The sequence below is a fragment of the Carcharodon carcharias genome, chromosome 15 (genome assembly GCF_017639515.1).
Source record: "Carcharodon carcharias isolate sCarCar2 chromosome 15, sCarCar2.pri, whole genome shotgun sequence".
Taxonomy (NCBI): domain Eukaryota; kingdom Metazoa; phylum Chordata; class Chondrichthyes; order Lamniformes; family Lamnidae; genus Carcharodon; species Carcharodon carcharias.
In genome coordinates, this window is record NC_054481.1 from 69,427,466 (window position 1) to 69,447,422 (window position 19,957).

Sequence of the window (19,957 nt, forward strand, 5' to 3'; positions counted from 1 at the left end):
GTGGTATTTGCGGGCATGAGGAGATTTACTTGGTTGTTTGATTGGGGTAATCAGGGGATCGTGGGGGTAGTTGGGGCTGGGAGGATAGTCAGGGGATCAAGAGAGTGTTGGGTGGCAGGGAGTATCAGAGCGTGGGGCTTTTAGCCAGGTAGTTGGAGGAGTAGTTGGGTTGGGGTTAGGGGGGATAGTCGGGGTGTGGAGGGAATAGTCAGGAGGGGTAGTTGGGTAGTCAGGGGGCCTAGTCAATGGGTCAGGAGTTAGAACTGGTTTTAATCCTTCTAAATTTTCCTGGTTAATTATTCTGGAAAGTGAATCAGAACCATCCAAAGTCTCCGACTTTAAATCAGAGTTTTAAAGGGTTCCAGATGCAGGGGAATTGGGCATCGTATGTCCAAACTTCCCAGGCAATTCCAGTGCAGTCCTTGTACTGGGATTTCCATGGGATCTCCCAACACATCTTCCAGGGTGCCTCTGAGGCATGACCATCCAGAGACGGGAAGAATTGGGCCAATGTTTTGAAAGGCAAGTTTAGAAATTCTATGGTCATGTTTATGAAGCGCCCAGTACGGATACCTTTTCAGAAGTCCAATCAGTCAATTATAACAGTGATCATAATATCAATGATGAACTAATTACTAACAGCCATAGATTGAGTTCTGATGAACAGTCATTAATTCCATGTTACACTCTTCACAGATGCTGTCTGACCTGCTGAGTGTTTCCAGCATTTTCTATTTTTATTTCTCATAATAAAGAATGATGGCCTAAATATTCCACCTCACACCCACCAGAAGACCAGCATAGAAATGGCATGCATGTGCCAAAACTGATTTGAAATCACTGTCCGCTGAGTCTCTGTCTACACAGTAGTCCTTTGGATTATGCAACTCCAATGCCAATTGAATAAAGTGTTCCTGGGGCCTTCCAGAAATAAAGTAGTGTTATATAGATGAAGGCAAGATGATGGTGAACATCATAAATGATTTTACCATCATTTCCATCCTTCCTTAATGTTGTGAGCAGGGCCCACATTTCCGAACAGCTGGACCAGATATAAAGGACAGCAGGGCAGCAAATGTGCTTTTCATTCAGATGAGATCTATCCGTATAATTGAGAGAGCACATGTAGTTGGGGAGAATTTACCAAACCTGTCAGTTCAAGTTTTGAACTTCAAGGATATTCTAACTAAGGCCTGAAATTGTGGTTCTAGGTTAAAGGGGTTTAAAAGGATTTCAGCTATGTCTTAAAGGGGAATTCTCTTAGGATGCCAGTAAAGACGACCTGACTTCTTAGCATTTTTCTGTACTTTGTCTTCCTTGATTATAAGAAAGAGCAAAGGGTCCAGGGAAGGGGGCTAAATATCAGATATTAAAGAGTGATAAAAGCTACCCAGTTACCAGATGAAACAGAACTGACAACTCTTACCTTCAATGACAAAACAAAAATACTGCAAACCTGAAATAAAAACTGGAAAACCTGGAAATACTCAGCAGGTCAGGCAGTATCTGTGGAGAGAAAGACTTTTAACCTTTCAGGTCGCTGTCCTTTCATCAGAACTCAGTTTCTTTCTCCATAAATGCTACCTCAGCTGCTGAGAAATCTGGTAGAATTTCTGGGTTTTGTCTCACGTTTAAAGATCTGGTGGGCAAGGCTTGTGCCTCCATGAGTTTTGCAGGATATGAGAACTCACCCATCTTCAAGGAACACGCTGCACTGACAATGGAAATGAACGTGTCTGTGGTGCTGACATTTTATGCATTGGGATCTTTCCAACCAATTGTAGTACATCTCGAGAACATTTCATGGTTATCTGTCCACCATTATATTAGACAAATGACAGATGCATCGTCCTTTAGTGTTGGCCAGTTCATTTAATTTCCCAGAATCCCACGTACTGAATTTCACGCTCAGAGCAGGAACAGGGATGTGCCCACTTCCACTTGACTGGCTCACCCTGCAGGTTTCTAGCGGCTATCAGGCCATTAATTCACTTGAGGCAGTTCTCCACACACACACACCCCCCCACCCCCCCCCCACCCCCCCCCCCACCCATGCTGGAAGGAGTCTTGCTTCTGAAAGCTGCCAACCAGTCGAATGGCTGGCAACGCTCTTGTCCCAGCTGTGCCACCAGGAGAGCTGGCAATTGCTGGTACTGCAGGCAGTCCCTGAGGGAAGTGAGCTCCAGACCAAGGGGTAAGCCTGGGGTCTCATCAGGGCCAGGCCGGCAGGTGCCAGCAATGGGGCGTGAAGGGCCGAGGTGGACTGGACAGGGGGTGGAGGGGAAACTCAAGGGAGGGTGCAAATATATTTGTGGGGGGGGTGGTGGGTGTGCTCTGGGGGCAGAGGGGTCCTGAAGAGGAGCCATGACCCCTTGACCAGTCACCAGGCCTTCCCTGCCTTCAGTAAAATCCCAGCAGTGATCGGAGAAGGTCCTTATGTAGCAATCAATTAAACACATTTGAGCCTTGAGTGGGGGAGGCGGGGTGGAGGTAGGTAGGTGACAGGAACAACGCCACTAGCATGGCACCAAATGTTTTCACATCATATGCTGTATTCTGCGTAGAAAGAAGTGTCTCTGCAAAAAGAAGAGCAATCCTCTCATGCAGGAGAGAATGATCTGGACAGTGATACTGACAAAAAAGAGAACAAAGAGCTAGAAGGTCCTCCCGTGCCTGTCCCAAGAAATATTGTGTACTCTGATAAGGGACTTACTCTCCTGAAAATGAAAGCATCATCAGCATCGTGATGGAGAGACCCAGACCCCAGTATCTGTGCTCACCAGCATCTCCAAATAACATTGCAATTGCAAATGAAAGATTTCTTGCAGCTTCCCAATAATACACCATAGTCAACCAGCTCCCTTCTCCTAATGCGCTTATTAATGGGAATAAAAGTTGAAAAATTGGAGTCAATTAAATTTGTTATATCATATGCTTTATAAGCCACACAAGATTTCCAACCTACACTATGATATATCTACCTTGTATCCTTAACGTACCTTACCAGCCATCACTAAACATCACTTTCTAGGTGCAACCTAAGGGACCAAAGTGGTGGTCTTGGCTGCTGGTGGTCTCTATCATGGGGCTGAAGTGATTATTCACTCTGTCAGCCACTGTCCTATGAAGAACCAGCTATGGGTCACAAATCAGACACGAAGGCTACCTCATCCTGCTACTGAAAAACAGCAGGTTCAAACATCTAGGAGCCCTGACAGAGAGAGATCTGTTCTTCATTCCAGAGAGTGTGGTAGATCCTGTGATGATCTGTTTGTCACATTACTGAAGCTGGATTCATTGTCTGATCTTTCAGTGATGGGAAAAAGGACAGACCAAATCATCTATGCTGGGAAACTCCTATCAATTCTCCAGTCAGTACAGGTGGCCAAGTCTACCTTACAGCAGTGTGAGCTGCCTTTCAGGATGCTGATAGTGTTCCGGAGGGTTTTTTTATTCTTTCATGGGATGTGGGCATCACTGGCTAGGCCACAATTTAATGCCAGAATCACGGAATTGTTACCGTGTAGAAGGAGGCCATTCGGCCCATCGTGTCTGCACCAGCTCTCTGGGCATTTTAACTTGGTGCCAATCCCCTGCCCTTTCCCATAAGAGTCACATGAGGGGACATGTTTCATTACATTTTTATTTTCTTCATTTTTTTATATAACACTTCACCTCCCTGAGGCAGCTCTGTACCTTAGAGAAATTATGAAGGGCGCACTCAAGCATATGCATGAAGGTCACGCTTGCCTGGCTCGCACTCCTGCCTCCCTGCCTCCCCCCAGTGCTGCCACTTGCGTTTCACATGTGAAATCGTCTTCTGGCCCTGATCACGGGTGGCGGTCGGCTCCCCAACCACCCCCACCCACCCCTGCCAAGCCCACCCAACATGGGTGAAATTCTGCCCCATGAAACCATTGTTGATTGTCACAAAAACCCATCTGATTCACTAATGTCCTTTAGGGAAGGAAATCTGCTGTCCTTACCTAGTCTGGCCTGCATGTGACTCCAGACCCACAGTAATGTGGTTGGCTCTTAAGTGCCCTCTGAACAAGAATAATTATGGATGGGCAATAAATTCTGGCCCAGCCAGCGACACCCACATCCCATGAACGAATTTTTAAAAAATTATTTTCACCTTCCCCTTCTTACAGTGGTGTGATGATGCCAAATGTTAAATTCCAATTTCATCTGTTAGACTCGCATATGGAACTTTTTAAAAAGGCTGTTAACTGTTAAAACAACAACACTGACTTAAGATGCTGCCAGAGGTCACCTGACATGTCTGCAACTGAAAGTTAGTCAAGTTTCTGGAAGTTTCCAAAGCAGATTATACTCAGACACATCCAGACAACACTCCTGAGGAATTTCACACTTGCTGATGTCAAGGGTTACTCTAAAGGTGGGCTGAAACTTAAAATTGCTGTCACTATTTGCATCACTATAAAAGCCACATTCCATTCCATCAGACTGGAAATGGAAGGTCTACAGATCAAGACAACGGCTATCGGAGGTGTTGATATGTTTCTCCTAGCTCAATCAGAAGTGATGGCTTGGACATTAAAAATTAATCACCTAGGCCATAACACAATAGGCAAGGTCTGTCCAGACATTAGCTAATTAATTACTCTCTATGGAATACCCAATCATTATTCAGGGAGAGGTCATGTGATTCGGATAACCATTTCAAAATGACTTTTTTATTTTAAAAAACCCCTGCTTGCTTTTGGAGCAATCTGGAAAAGTAACATTTGAAAGCAGATGACATCAGCAGCCGAAGTATGTCCACCTCTCCTCTCTCTCTCTCTCTCTACTAACTTGAACCCTACCTGTGTATATCATACTGTGGGCAACAGAGAAATTCCTTAATAAGACTTAAAATTCCAAAGCAACATTTTCAGGAGAAATAAAACAAGGACTACATCTTCAAGGACTGCCTCATCCACAAACAACAGTATAAAGGATTTACAATCAATTTACTCTGTATTTACTTGCCTCTCCTTGTTGAATCTTAATTTAGCTAAAAGTTAACCTCCTCTACTTCGTAACTTGTACTTTTGCAAACTTGTGTGTATATATGCTATGACAGTCGGAACATGCATTTACCTTTTTTTACTATTTGTATATCTTTATCTGGGTGGGTTTTCAGCACAATAAAAACTAACCCCTAATGTGTTTAAACACAAGAAAGCCTGTCTGACTGAGTTCTTTGCAATCAGCACATAAACAGTTAAATACATACACTGAATTTGCACATCCATCCTACTAAATTATTTTAAAGCCCTGTTACAATCAGCTGAGAAGCAGGGGAGTCCTTACACCCTTCCTCACCTGGCCTTAACACCCTAAGATGCCTCTATTCGATTCTCCCTCATATATGCAAAATGGCTAATCAGCTATAAGTGGGGTTGGACTTGTGTAGCAGATCCCCATTGGATTTTGCATCCAAATTAATTTGTAATCATTCATTACAATGGGCCAAAGTAAATTATCCAGATTACAATGTGATTGTTTTGGGTTTCCTGAGGGTATAAACTTTCTGCGGATGCCTCAGATATCAGAATTATACTGTCTATGTACAAAATTGCTGCCAGCTGCTCACTAATCTCTCCATTCCAATTCATTCTATCATCAGATGGCCTTGCATTGAGATGCCTTCTCCTCATAGGGGATCAACTCACGTATATTTGCCATTTCTCCTCCTGCGGACTTCTCTTCTTGGCATTATATACCATCTTTATGCACAAATCAGTTGATATTCAACTTTGATCTCATTCTGCTTCTGTGGGAATTTAGAAAGGACCCAAGTGATTGCATGCAAAATTAAAGTCTCATGACTATTACTGAGAAGGCTGACAGTAACAAATTCAGCGATTACTCAGCAAAGGTTCTAATGATTAAGCAATCTATTGCAAGGGTATTGATGGATTGACAACTGTGTGTGTGTGTGTGTGTGTTTGTCTGTGTGTGTGTGCCACTGTCTGTGTGTGTGTGTGTGTGTGTGTGTGTGTATGTGGCTGTGAGTATTGACATTTCACAACATTTGTACTGGCAACACAAATACTAAATATTGATTCGCTGTGTCAAGTGAAAACCATTCAAGTTGATATTGGAGTGCAGGGGTTGCATATTTATTTTGCCCGTTCTGCTCGAGTCATTACCACTGTCATATCAAATGAATCTAGATGAAATTTTTGAGTGGGTAACAAAGGTGTTAGGTAAGGGACTGTGTATGGATGTTGTTAACCTGGACTTCAGGAAGTCATCTGATAATGTTCCACATAAAAGACTGCTAACAAATGAGAATGTCTGGAATTTAGTCAATCTGTTGTCTTGGATATGGAAATGGTTAGGAGATAGAAGGTCGAGAGTAGGTATATGGTCAAATTGCAGGATGTGATTAGTCCTGTACCGAGGAACTAGCCATTCAGCGTTTCACTATCTTTATAACTGATATGGATGAAGAAACAGGGAGCAGTATATCTAAGTTTGCTGTTAGGTGCCACAGTAAGACAGGAGCAGACAGTTGCAAAGTACATGGACAGATTTAGTGACTGGGCAAAACTGCTGCAGATTGTGGATAAGTGTGAGGTCATCCACTTTAGATCTAAGAAAGAGAAATCACAGTAGTTTCTAAATGACAAGAAGTTTTGAACTGTAGATGAGCAGAGGAATTTCAGGAACTGAACTTACTAAAAAGTGAACAGACACATAAATAATTGAAAAGGCTCACTGAATGTTGACTTTTATCTCAAAAGTTTCAAAAAAGGGTGGAAGTTATGTTACAGCTGTACAAGCATTTTGAATATTGCATTGAGGTCTAGGCATCACACCTCAGGAATAATGGGCAGTAACTTCCAATGGAGTGGCAACTGAGTCGGATTGCCACTCCACTTGAAAGCTCTTACCTGAAAATCCAGCCAACCTGATCTCACCTGACCTTCTGATTCAGGTCAGGCGAGATCTAGGCAGTGCAGCGCACTCCCAGGGCCTAGCATCAAGACCTGTAGAGTCAAAGATAAGTAAGCTTCGCCCACTTAGGTTTAAAGGTCCAGCAAGGTTTGAAGATATTTAACAAGGTAAGTATATAAGATAAGTGGATAGGTTGGGGGTTAGGGGATGGATCTGTGGGGGAGGGTAGGATCAGTGGGGGGAGGATCAGAGGGGTGGTTAGGATCGGCAGGAGGATCAAGGCAGGATAGGATCAGGAGGTAGGATCGGGGTTTAGGATCGGTGGGGGGAAGATCAGGGGAGGAAAGATCGAGGGGCTAGGGTTAGAATCTGTGGGGGGAGGATCAGTGGTTGGGAGGATCTGGGGTCGGAGGATCAGGGGAGGATCGAGGGGAGGGTAGGATTAGGAGCTAGGATTGGGAGGGGGAGGATCAGGGTAAAATCAGTGGGGAGGATGGGGGGATGGATTGGGTGAAGGGTCAGGGAATGTAGGATCGGGCGGAGGATCAGGTGGAGCATCATGAGGAGGGTAGGAACGGGGGAGGATCGGGTTGGGGAAGATCGGGGGGAAGGTAGGGTCGGAGGTAGGATCAGGGAGTGGAGAGTAGTGTTGGGGGGATCAGTGGTGTCGGGGCAGGTCGGGCCTTGGGAAGGGGGCATCAGGTCAGTTTGGTTCGGGTTGGACCTTGGGGGTGTGGAGTCCTGGTTGTGCTTGGGGCGGGGCTGGTCAGCCGGGCCTAGAAGGGGTGGCTGGGTCTTGTTGAGGGGTGGGTCAGGTCGGGTTGGGCATTGGGGGGTGGTGGCATTGTGTCAGGGGGTTTGCTGTCAGGCCTTGGAGGGGGTGAGGAGTACCTTGGAGGGGAGGTCAGGGAGTCCTGTGGGTGGAAGAGTCCGATGGACAGTGGAGGAGTAAGTCCTGTAGCAGTCTCTTGGAGAGGTCATTGTGGGTATAACAGTTACCCAGAAGTTGGAATTGGTTTTAATCCTTCTAACATCTTCTGGGCAAAACTATCAATGTAACCCAGCTACAACCAGCTCATGTTTGTGATATAAATCACATTTTAGGAGTGTAGGGCAATTGCCCAAAGGAAGTTTGTACTTTCCAGGCAATTGCCATGCAAATCTTACCTGGAAACTTCTAGGGTGGAGAGTTCCTTAGCACACCTTTGGGGTACCCCCGAGATACAGTGCCTGGAGGTCGGAAGTTATGGCCCTATAGGTTCCTTGGAAAGGGTACAGATTCATCAGAATTTTGTTATGACTGGGTGGGGAGGAGTGAGTTTGTTCCCCTTCTATTCAGCCATCAGGTGGCTTGTGGCAGCTATTTTTTCAATCAGTGTCTTTTCTTCTATTTTTTTTTAAAAGATCTACTTTCAACATTTAAATATGTTTGTGGTTAGCTGGTGAAGTTGTAGGTAGTTCTCAATCAGTCACAATTTCCAGTCGCTATAACACCCCCCTCATTCTCATTTCAAGGAGAAAAAAATTTAAAATATGAAAAATGACAGGCATATTCATTCTCATGCATTCTCTTAGCCTTGCTCTGGATTATCGCCTTAGTTCTATCTGGGTCTCCCTAAGTTCTGGACAGGACATCCACAATCACAGTGATTTTTAGGTGATTATGGCTGGAGGAACAAACTCCAACAGAATAACTTTGTCTTCATCTGAGTTTTGAATTTCTCCATAAAGGTTAAAGGGTTGTGGTCGGTATAGACTGTGGCGTCTCTGTATCCATTTCAGATACATATCCCAAAGTGTTTGAGAGCAGTGATGAACCTAGGGCTTCTTTTTCTTCCATGGAATATCATTCCCAATTTTTGTTCTGTTTGTTGGAGAAGTACCCGATTGGTCTCCCTATTCAGGATTCATCCTCTTGGAGGAGGACAAACCCTACCACAAGATCACTAGCACCAATGGCTATTTTAAAAGCTTGGTTAAAGTCTAGGACTTCGAGCACTGGCTTGTTTATTAAAATGGCTTTCAGCTTCTCAAAAGCTGTCTGGCATTTCTCAGCCCATACTAAGTTGCTTTATTCTGCTGAAGTTTTGGATGAACTTGTGGTAGAACCCATACATCCCTAAAAATCTTCTAAAGATCCTAAAAATTCTAAAAATCTAAGCATCCCTAAAAATGATTTCCTGCTTTGTTATGGGAATGGGAAACTACTACTGCTCGTACCTTTTCAGTTTTGGGCAGTACTTGTCCTTGTCCCATCACATGTCCTAGAAAGGTCACCTGAGCCTTAACAAACTCGCTCTTTATCAGATTGGCCATTAGGCCAGCTGACTGTAATTTCTGGAACAGGGCTTCTAGTTGCTCTAAGTGAATTTCCCAGGTGTTGCTGTACACTAAGAGGCCACCTAGGTATACTACACAATTGAAGAAGACTGCCACTACCTGGTTCATCAGTCTTGGGGCATTTCTGAGTCCAAATGGCATGACTCGACATTGGTGTAACCCATCCGGAGTTACGAAGGTGAGATTTCCTTCGCATAGGCAGTCAACAGAACCTGCCGGTATCCCTTGCGTAAATCTATTTCTGCAATGTAGGCCGATTTACCTACCCTATCTATGCAGCCTTCCAGGCGGGGAATCGGGTAGGAGTCAGCTCTGGTCACTGCATTAACTTTTCAGTAGTCAATGCAGAGCCTTGTGGAGCTGTCCAGCTTGGGCACAAGCCCAACTGGGGAGCTCCAGCTGCTTCAAGAGACAACAGGGATGTTGCCTTATGGGAAGGGCCTCTCCCACATCCACATCATGTAGAGCTAACCTGGTGCAGCCTGGCTTGTCTCTAAATAGGCTTTTAAATGCAGTGAACAGCTTGTCAAGTCTGTTCACTGTTCTGCATTTAGGTGGATGAATCAGGAGTCAAAGTTCACTAGTCTTTTTGTGTTTGTTAGCCAGGCAGTAGGGGGTTCAATGTGAGGCCCAATTCATCCCCACTGTTGCCCTTACCCTCTAAAGGTCAGTGGCTATGGGACAGACCATCACCTGCTTGTCCCCTTCTTTGCTGTGATATTGTTTTTTTTCATGTTGACATGACACAGCCTTTGCTTTTTCCTGCGGTCTGTGATGTCAATTAGATAGTTCACTTCCCCAAGCTTCTTTGCTGCTCTGTACAGGCCACTGAATAGGGCTTTTAGTGGTTCATCTGGGACTGATAGAAGCAATAGTATGTAGTCTCCTGGCTGAAAGGTCCAGGCCCTGGCATGTTTGTCTGCCTGTTTCTTGATAGCTGTCTGGGATTTTTACGTGTTCTCAGGCCATATCACAGGCTCTCATGAGTCACTCCTGGAACACTGTTACATAGTCTAACATGGAGAGTTCTTCCTTCTGCTCTAAAAACCTCTTCTCAATTAGTTTCAGAGGAGCACAGTGGGATCCCTGCTTCTCAGTTCGAGATGTTTTAATTTAAACCCACTTTCCCTTTCCGTTTCGCTTTTGTGGAATTTTCACTGTTCTCTCCTTTCCCTTTCCTGTCTTTCTTTCTCTCTTTTTCCCTATCCTGTCTCTCTCCTTTTCCTTTCCAGAAATTCCAGTTCCAATTTCTGCAGCTCCAATTTTAATTTCTCTGCTGCTAATGTACCTGTTTCAGTGTCCTCAATTTCCGCCTCTAGATGTTTGGCCGCTCCTTTTAAAATTTGTGGCTTTTTGGCTTTCAGGCAAAATTCTAATCCTAAGTGCCTAGCTAGCCCTTCTAACTCTTCAGGGGACAGGACTGTTAAAACCTCATAAGTAAATTCCCTCTCTTCTAGAAAAGCACTAGCATCAAATGCGGACATTTTTACCCTTTAATATTACAGACTCTAGGAAGCCTTTATGCAGTTTTAAATTGTTTTCAAAGGAAATACTCTAATTCTTCCATTAGTCTGTAGGAACAAATTTAGGAGTGAGTTGGCTCCCCATCTATTTATCCATCAGGTGACTCATGGCAGCCATTTTTAATTAGTGTCTTTTCTTGTATTTTTTCAAAAAGACAGGTTCTCTTTAAACAGTCTAATATGTCTGTGGTTAGCTGGTGAACTTCTAGGTAGCTCTCACTCAGTCTCAGTTTCCTGTCATCATGACAATTAGGCAATTAGGGCAAATAGTGTTAAATTATTAGGGCAGATTGCACAAGGCTTGTATTTCATTGATGTCAGAAGATTAAGGCGTGATCTTATTGAGGTATTGAAAATTATCAAAGGAATTGATAAGATAGAGTGAAATTATTTCTCTGATAGGGGAGTCCAGAAGAAGGCAATATAACCTTAATTTTAGAACTTGACTATTCTGGGGTAATATTAGAAAACATTGTTTCCTATGAAGGATACTGGAAATCTGAAAAGCTCTCCTCAAAAAGCTGCTGAGACTAGATTAATTGAACACTTTAACACGGAAATTGATAGATTTTTGTTACATGAGGGTATTAAAGGTTAGGAAACCAAGACATAGGAACATTGGGGCAGTAGTAGCCATTTAGCCCTTCGAGCCTGCTCCACCATTCAATAGGATCATGGCTGATCTGGTTGTGGTCTCAGCTCCACTTTCTTGTCTGTCATCATCCTCCGACAACCCTTGACCCCCTTGCCTAACAAAAATCTGTCTAACTCTGCCTTGAATAAATTCAAAGACCCAGCCTCCACTGCTTTCTGAGGAAGAGAATTCCACATACTAATGACCCTTTGGGAGAAAAAAATTCTCCTCATCTCTATCTTAAAAGAGAGACCTGTTATTGTTAAACCATGTCCCCTAATTTAAGTCTCCTCAAAACAGGAAACATCCTCCGAGTATCTACCTTACCAAGTCCCTTCGGGATCTTATGGCCAGAATTTTATGCTCCCACCCCTGGCAGATTCTGAGGCAGGGGGATTGTGAAATTGCATGGACTGGGATCCCTCAGGGTCCTGCCTGCCCCGACCTGATCATGATTTTACACTGGGGCAGGCAGGGCCTCAGACGGGAAAGCCATCTTTGCCCCAATTAAGGCCCTTAAGTGTCACTTAATGACCATTTAAGTGCCTCTTTCCACCCAGCCTCAATTTTTAAACTGGCCGGCAAGTGACAGCTCAGGGGGCAAAACTGAAAAAGAACAGAGTTCAATCTCGGGCAGGGAGGGTGGGTGGGTGGGTGGGGATGTCTACATCAGAAGCCCCCTACTGACTTGCAGCATCAGGCCTGCTGGAATCAGTGGGAATGCGATCCCCGCCGACTCTTCAGATGGCGGGGGCCAAGCCATCCTGAAAATTCAGGCCTACGTGTTTCAATAAGATCAACTCTCATTCCTCTAAATTCCAATGGGCATGGACCTCACCTGTTCAACCTCTCTTCATAAGACAATCCCTTCATCAATCCCAGGAATGAGTCCAGTGAAGCTTTTCTGAACTGCTTCGAAAGCAAGTCTCACCAATGCCCTGTACAGCTGCAATATTTTCTAAAATGCCAGAGATTTGAAATACAAACAGAAAATGCTAGATAAAACTTAGTGGGCAGAATTTTGCCCTTGATGGGCGGGCGGGCCATCGACTCAGCGATGGGAGGGCAGCCAATCACCGTTGCCAAAACGGGCCCCACCGTCATTTTAAGCGGGCAGGACAATTAAGGCCCGCCCAGCGTGACGCCCAGTGGGAAGCGTTATGCGCTTCCTGTGCAGGCGGGGGGGGGGGGTGGGGGGGTCGGATTTCCCAACTGTCAGAGTGCGCTCCTTCGCACATGCATGTGAAAGAGCACATATCTCCCCGAGACTAAGTGCTGCCTCAGGGAGATCACTGAAACTCTGCAAAACTCTAAAAATAGAAAAATTTAAAAATTATTAACATGTTCCCCTCATGTGAACACGAGATGGGACATGTTAGTAAAGAACACAAACACTTTATTAAAAGTTTTTAAACCCGATATCAAACCTCATCCCTCCACTGGATGAAATTTGTAAAAGAATCACTTACCCGCCTGCCCGTTGTGCCCGTGCGCCGACCCGAAGTTCACACGGACCCCTCAAAATCCTGGTCGACTGGAGAGTTAAGGTCCTTAACAAGGCCTTTAATTAATGGCGGGCGCGCGTCCCACTGCATAGCGCCCACCAACCGAAATATCGCGATGCCGCGCACTGACATCGGGATGCTCGCACAACGTCAGTGTGCGAAATTTTAAGCATTGGCGTGCGGACTCCGCAACCTGCACGCCAGCCCGAAGATTCTGCCCAGCAGGTCTGACAGCGTCTGTGGTGAGAGAAACAGAGTTAGCATTTCTAGTCCGTATGACTCTTCTTTCCCTACTTTTATATTCCATTCCCCCTGCAATAAACGCCAACATTCCATTTGCCTTCCTAATCACTCACTGTACCTGCATACTAACCTTTAGTGATTCATGCACCAGGAAACGCAGATCCCTCTGTGCTTCCGAGTTTTGCGATCTTTCTCCATTTAATATATTGCTTTTCTTCTTGCCAAAGTGGATAAGTTCACATTTTCCTACATTATACTTCAAATGCCAAATTTTTGACACTCACTTAATCTATCTATTTCCCTTTGCAGCCTCTCTAACCCCTTTTGACAACTTATGTTCCAACCTTTCTTAGTGTCATCAGCAAACTTAGCTACCATACTTTCAGTCCCTTCATCTAAGTCATTGATATAGATTGTAAATAGTTGAGGACCCAGTACTGATCCTTCTGGCGCTCACTAGTTGCAGCTTGCCAGTCCAAAAAAGAACTATTTATCCCTACTCTCTGCTTCCTGTTAGCAAACCAATCCTCTATTCATGCTGATATGTTAACCTCTATGCCATGTGCTTGTATCTTGTATAGTAACCTTTGATGTTGCTCCTTATCAAATGCCTTTTGGAAATCCAACTACACCATATCTACAAGTTCCCCTTGATCTACCTTTAATGTTACTTCATCAAAAAAACTCTAACAGATTATTTAAACATGATTTCCCTTTCACAAAGCCATGTTGGCTCTGCCTGATCAAATTGTGATTATGTAAGTATCCTACTATAACCTCCTTAATAATGGATTCTAGCACTTTCCCAATGACAGATGTTAGGCTAACTGGCCTATAGTTTCCTGCTTTCTGCCTCCCTTCTTTCTTGAATAAAGGTGTTATATTAGCTATTTTCGAATCTGCTGGAACCTTTCCAGTACCAAAGGAGTTTTGGAAGATACATCTACTGTCTGTGTTGCCACTTCTTATAAGACCCTAGGGTGCAGGCCATCCAGTCCTGGGGACTTGTCAGCCTTTAGGTTTCATAGATTTCCTAGCACTTTTCTGCTGGTAATGGTGATTGCATTAAGCTCATCCTTCGCTAACACCTCTTGATTTTCAAGAATCTTTAGGAGGTTTTTTAAGTCCTCTACCATGAAGACAGACACAAAATACCACTTCAACGCATCTGCCATTTTGTTGTATTCTATTATCAACTCCCCAGACTCACTCTCGAGAGGTCCAACAGGAGCTTTACTCTTTTCCTATTCAAATACCGTAGAAACTTTACTATCTGCTTTTATATTACTAGCTAGCTTTCTCTCATACTCTGCTTTCTGCCTCTTTATTATCTTGTAGTCATTCTTTGCTGGTTCTTAAAATCTGCCCAATCTTCTGACCTACCACTAATCTTTGCAGATTTGTGCAGTGCTTCTTTCAATCTAATGCTATCTTTAATGTCCCTGTTTGGCCACAGATGATGCATCCTTCTCAAAGAGCCTTTCTTTCTCACTGGGATAAATCTGCTCTGAGCGTTATTAAATATCTCCTTAAAAGTCTGCAACTGCAGCTCTGCTGTGCTACCTTTTAGCTTAGTTTCTCAGTTCACATTAGCCAACTCTGCCTTCATACTTACCTTCATTTAGGTTTAAAACACGAGTCATGGACCTACACTTGTCCATTTCAAACTGAACATGAAATTCTATCATGTTATCATTGCTGTCACCTCGAGGCTCCTCGACCATGAGGTTATTGATTAATACTAAATCATTGCACACTATAAAGTCTAGGAAAGCTGGCTCCCTGGTTAGCTGTAGAATGTATGGCTCTGAGAAATTGTCCTAAATACACGCTGTGAACTCATTTTCCAGGCTACCTTTTCCAATCTGATTTTCCCGTTCTACATATTGGTTAAAGTCACCCATGATTATTGTGAAACCCTTCTTACACACCCCATTTATTTCTTCCTGTATGCTCAGTCCTGCAGCATAACTACTGTTGGGGCCTACAAGCTACTCCCACAAGTGACCTCTTACTTTTATTAATTTTTATCTCTACCCAAGATGAGTAGATGATTTAAGATACAGAACTTTCACGATCTAATCAAAAGACAGAACAGGTTCGATGGGCTCAATGGCCTACCCCTATTCCTGAATTCCTTTTCTGGCTGAATGATCTGAATTTTGTGTCTTCACTTAGGCACAAGATAGTGCCTTGCTCTGTGGGCCAAAGTCCTGTCTGTCATGGTCTCATTGCTTCCAATAGCATCTCCAATTGTAAGTCAATGAAGTTGAATACTCTCTTGCCTGCATGTCTACTGGCTGCCATGACCTTTCAGCTCATTTCCTATGCTGTAATTGTTGTCACTTCTGCAAGCTACCATAGACCTTTAATTCCTGTAACATCACATCAAGTGTCCAGCAGGAAATTTGCAAGAGTCTGGGGTGTGGTCATTAAACAAGCCGATATACACGTCCACTCTACTTCCACCAGCAGAACAGGACAGCTTTTACTGTGCCATCTCCTTTTGTTGCATTCGTTCTCGTTATTAATTTAGGTTCTTTTTATTTAAATTGATGAATAATTTCAGAAAATAGTGAATGCATAAAGAAATGAGATTGCTTGTGTTAATGCATTCAACTGCAACTGGAAATTTCTCTCACTGTGCCACCATTATTTCAACTGACATGTAGCAGAAACACTATTCACATAAATGGAGATTCAAACAAATCTCTGGTGAAATTCTGTCACACCTTCAATGAAGTTTTGTCTCATTTTCTGTGAAGTTTTATTACACCTCAAGTGAAGTTGCATTGCATCTGCTGTGAAGTTGTGGCTGAAAAGCAGAAGCACTTTGAGGAAAGTCCTGGTCACTGTTTGTAAATATATTCACTTTCAGTGAATGGAAAGCATCAGTTTTTACAAAGTCTGATTCTAAGGTGCCATCTTCTGGATAAATGGTAGAGTGCAGAAAATAGTTCTCAGCTGAATTAGCTCAAGTGAACAAGGAAATTAGGTTAAGGGATAAGTTAGTAGAGATGCAGTGGAAGACATTTAAGGAAATGTTTCATAACACTCAGCAAAGATACATTCCAGTGAGAAAGAAAGCCTCCAGGAGAAAGGTGCATCATACGTGGCTAACTAAGGAAGGTCGTTTTAAATTGAAAGAAAAAGCGAACAATTCCACGAAGATTACTGGCAAGTCAGAAGATTGGACAGAATATAAAAAACAGCAAACTAAATAAATAATAAGGAGGGAGAAATTTGAGTATGAGAGAAAGCTAGCTAGAAATAGTAGATAGTAAGATTGTTAGAGTTTCTACCGGTATTTAAAAAAGAAAAGGGTAGCTAAATTGAGTGTTGATCCATGAGGGAGTGAGTCAGGGGAATTAATAAGGAAATGGCTTGTGCATTGAACGGATATTTTGTATTTGTCTTCACTGTAGAAGACACAAATAACCTCCCAGGAATAATTGTAAATCAAGAGGTGAAAGGGGGGATCTTAAAACAATTACAATCACCAGGGAAATAAAATAATTGGAACTAAAATCTGACATATCCTCAGGTCCTGATAGACTTCATCCTTGGATCTTAGAAAGAAGTGGCTACTGAAACAGTAGATGTATTGGTTGTAATTTTCCAAAATTCCCTAGATCTTGGAGAGTCCCATCAGATTAGAAAATAGTGAATGTGACTCCTCTATTCAAGATAGGAGGGAGACAGAAAGCAGGAAACTACAGGCCAGATAGCTTAACATCTGTCTCAGGGAAAATGTGAGAATCTATTAAGGAGGTTATAGCACCTTAGAAAATCTCAATGCAATCAGGCAGAGTCAACATGGTTTTGTGAAAGGGGAGTCTTGTTTGACTAATTCATTGGAATTCTTTGAGGAAGTAATAAGTAAGGTGGATAAAGAACTTGTACATGAGGTGAACTTCGATTTGCAGAAGGTATTTGACAAGGTGCAACATCAAAGATTACCACACAAAATAAGAGCTCACCACAAAGTGGGTAACATATTAGCATGGATAAAGGATTGGTTAGCTAACAAGAAACAGGGAATAGTGATAAATGGATCATTTTTGAGTTGGCCAGAGGTAATGAGTGGAGTGCCACAAGGATCAGTGTGGGCGCCTCAACTATTTACAATCTATATCAATGCGCCTGATAAAGAGAGCAAAGGTTTGTTTGCTAAATTTGTTGATGACACAAATATCAGTAGAAAAGTATGTTGAGAAGTGGATGGAGGTCCTATATACAGGTTAAGTGAGTGGACTAAAATGTGGGAGATGGACTATAATGTGGGAAAATGTGAATTTGTCCAGTTTGCCAGGAAAAATATAAAAGCAGCATATTATTTAAATGGAGAAGTATCGCAGAATTTTGTGGTACAGAGGGATCTGGCTCTCCTGGTACGTGAATCACAAAAAGTTAGTTTGCAGGTACAGTAAATGATTAAGAAGGCAAATGGAATGTTGTTGTTTATTGCAAGGGGAATGAAATATAAAAGTACAGGGTGTCGGTGACACCAGATCCGAAGTTCTGTATACAGTTTGGGTCTCCTTATTTAAGAAAGGAAATAATTGCATTAGGAGACATTCAGAGAAGGTTCATTTGACTGATTCCTGGGATGAAGGGGTTATCTTATGAGGAAAGGTTGGACAGGTTGGGCTATACCCATTGGAGTTTAGAAGGATGAGAGATGATCTTATTGAAGCATATAAGATCCTGAGGGGACTTGACAGGGTGGATGCTGGCAGGATGTTTCCCTTTGTGGGAGACACTAGAACTAGGGGACACAGCTTAAAAATAAGGGGTCTCCCATTTAACAGAGATGAGGAGAATTTTTTTTTTCTTTCAGAAGGTTGTTAGTCTGTGCAATTCTTTTCCCCAGAGAGAAGTGGAGGCTCAGCCATTGAATATTTTGAAGGTTGAGTTAGACGGATTCTTGATTGACAGGGGAGCTGAAGGGCATAGTGGGTTGACGGGAAAGTAGAGGCCACAATCAGATCAGCCATGATCTTATTAAATGGCAGAGCAGGCTCAAGGGGCTGAATGGCCTACTCCTGCTTCTAATTTTTATGTTTGTATATCACCACTTGTAATTATAAGGTAATAGCTTCAGTTGGGACTGACACATTATTCTTCCTTGACAGTATAGCAGAGATAAGCAATCTACAAGCAAACAAATTGCAGTACATGTTTTCAATTGTTGTAAAGAGAAGGAAGGGAAAAATGAGCCTCTTTTATTAATTAAAAATTGCTTTGCATTTTTTGCTGATGAACATGTGTGAGACAGACTAATTTAATAAATAATAGATGGACTATTATTAGCAAAAACAGTTTCAATTCTATTGCATCTTCTGACCTAATTTGACACGCACTGAATCATGTTTTGTGCTGAATTTAAGTCTTACATTGCATTTCCTCATGCCCCTACCTACATATCTACTGTCATAGTTTGGTTCTTCTCCAGACACTTTCTGAAATCATCACCATCCAGATCTCTACACAATCAACAATCATGAAGGAAGAGGCTATTGCATTTTAATCAAGCATTTTGAATCATAATTAAGATGCCTCCCCTTGCTGCAACCTCAATTCTTTCTTGAAATTTATATAAGTTGAAATACCGATACATTGAAAAATAATTAATATCAAATAAATACATAGATTTGAACATAAACACAGTAAATCTAACAGCAGCACAATAACCTGCAAAATTTCTCATTTAATTAAGAAAGCCTCAGGTTACCATTATGCTACCTAAAACATGCCAAACCAGTATCTGTAGAGTACAATGGAGACAGATCTGAGTTATACTGCTGGCTACCTGGCAGTGCACTGCTGAAAAATAGATTTCTGCACTTGCATCTCTGTTCCATAGCTGATTGATTTTTGTATTAGAAGCTCACAGATGGTGGACTTGGGTCTGTAATCACATTAAAGTAATTCTACAGTTTATTCCTTAAGCCACCTATTTGAATGTAGCTTTGCGCTGGGCTGGAGTCAGGCCACAACTAGTCTAAAGCTGAGACTGCCAAAGGAAACTGAGTTCACACAACTCAACTTCAGCACACTCAGGCTTCAGATCAAGACACAGACCTCAAGTTACATGTCCAAATTGAGTTGCTCCAGTTCAAAAATCTCTTCACATTATCACAATAGTAAAATGGCACTAACATGTAAAAGTTAAATATTCCAACCAGCAGTTTGTCTTAAGCATGTAAATAACAATTTACCTGAAAGTAGCAAGATCTTCTACCTCTTAAGGACATTAAAAGCAGGGATTATGAAGGCACAGGGCATGACTGAGGTATTAAATGAGTACATTGCATCCATATTTATTAAAGAAGAGGATGCTGTTAATGTTACAGAAGAGGAGGAGTGGGCGAAGGAATTGGAATGATAACATATGTAAAGAAGAGGTCCTAACAGAGTTGGCATAGCTTAAGGCAATAAAGGCACATAATCTAGGCAGGATTCATCCTAGGTTGCTGAGAGAAGTAAAGGTGAAAATACCAGCAGCTTTGACCACAAGCTTTCAATCTTCTTTGGAGATGGGAGGGGCACCAAAGCCTGAAGATGTATGTATCATAGTTGCTAATTAATCCAATAGGGAACCTCAGAAAAAACTCTTTACACAAAGAGTAGTAACAATGTGGAATGTGTTACCGCAAAGAGTAGTTGAGGTATAAATGTCATAAGGGCAATTAAGGGGAAGCTAGATAAGCATATGAGGGAGAAAGGAATAGAAAATTCTGCTGATAGGGTTAGATGAAGAGGGGTGAGGGTAGGGAGGCTTATGTGGAACATTAATG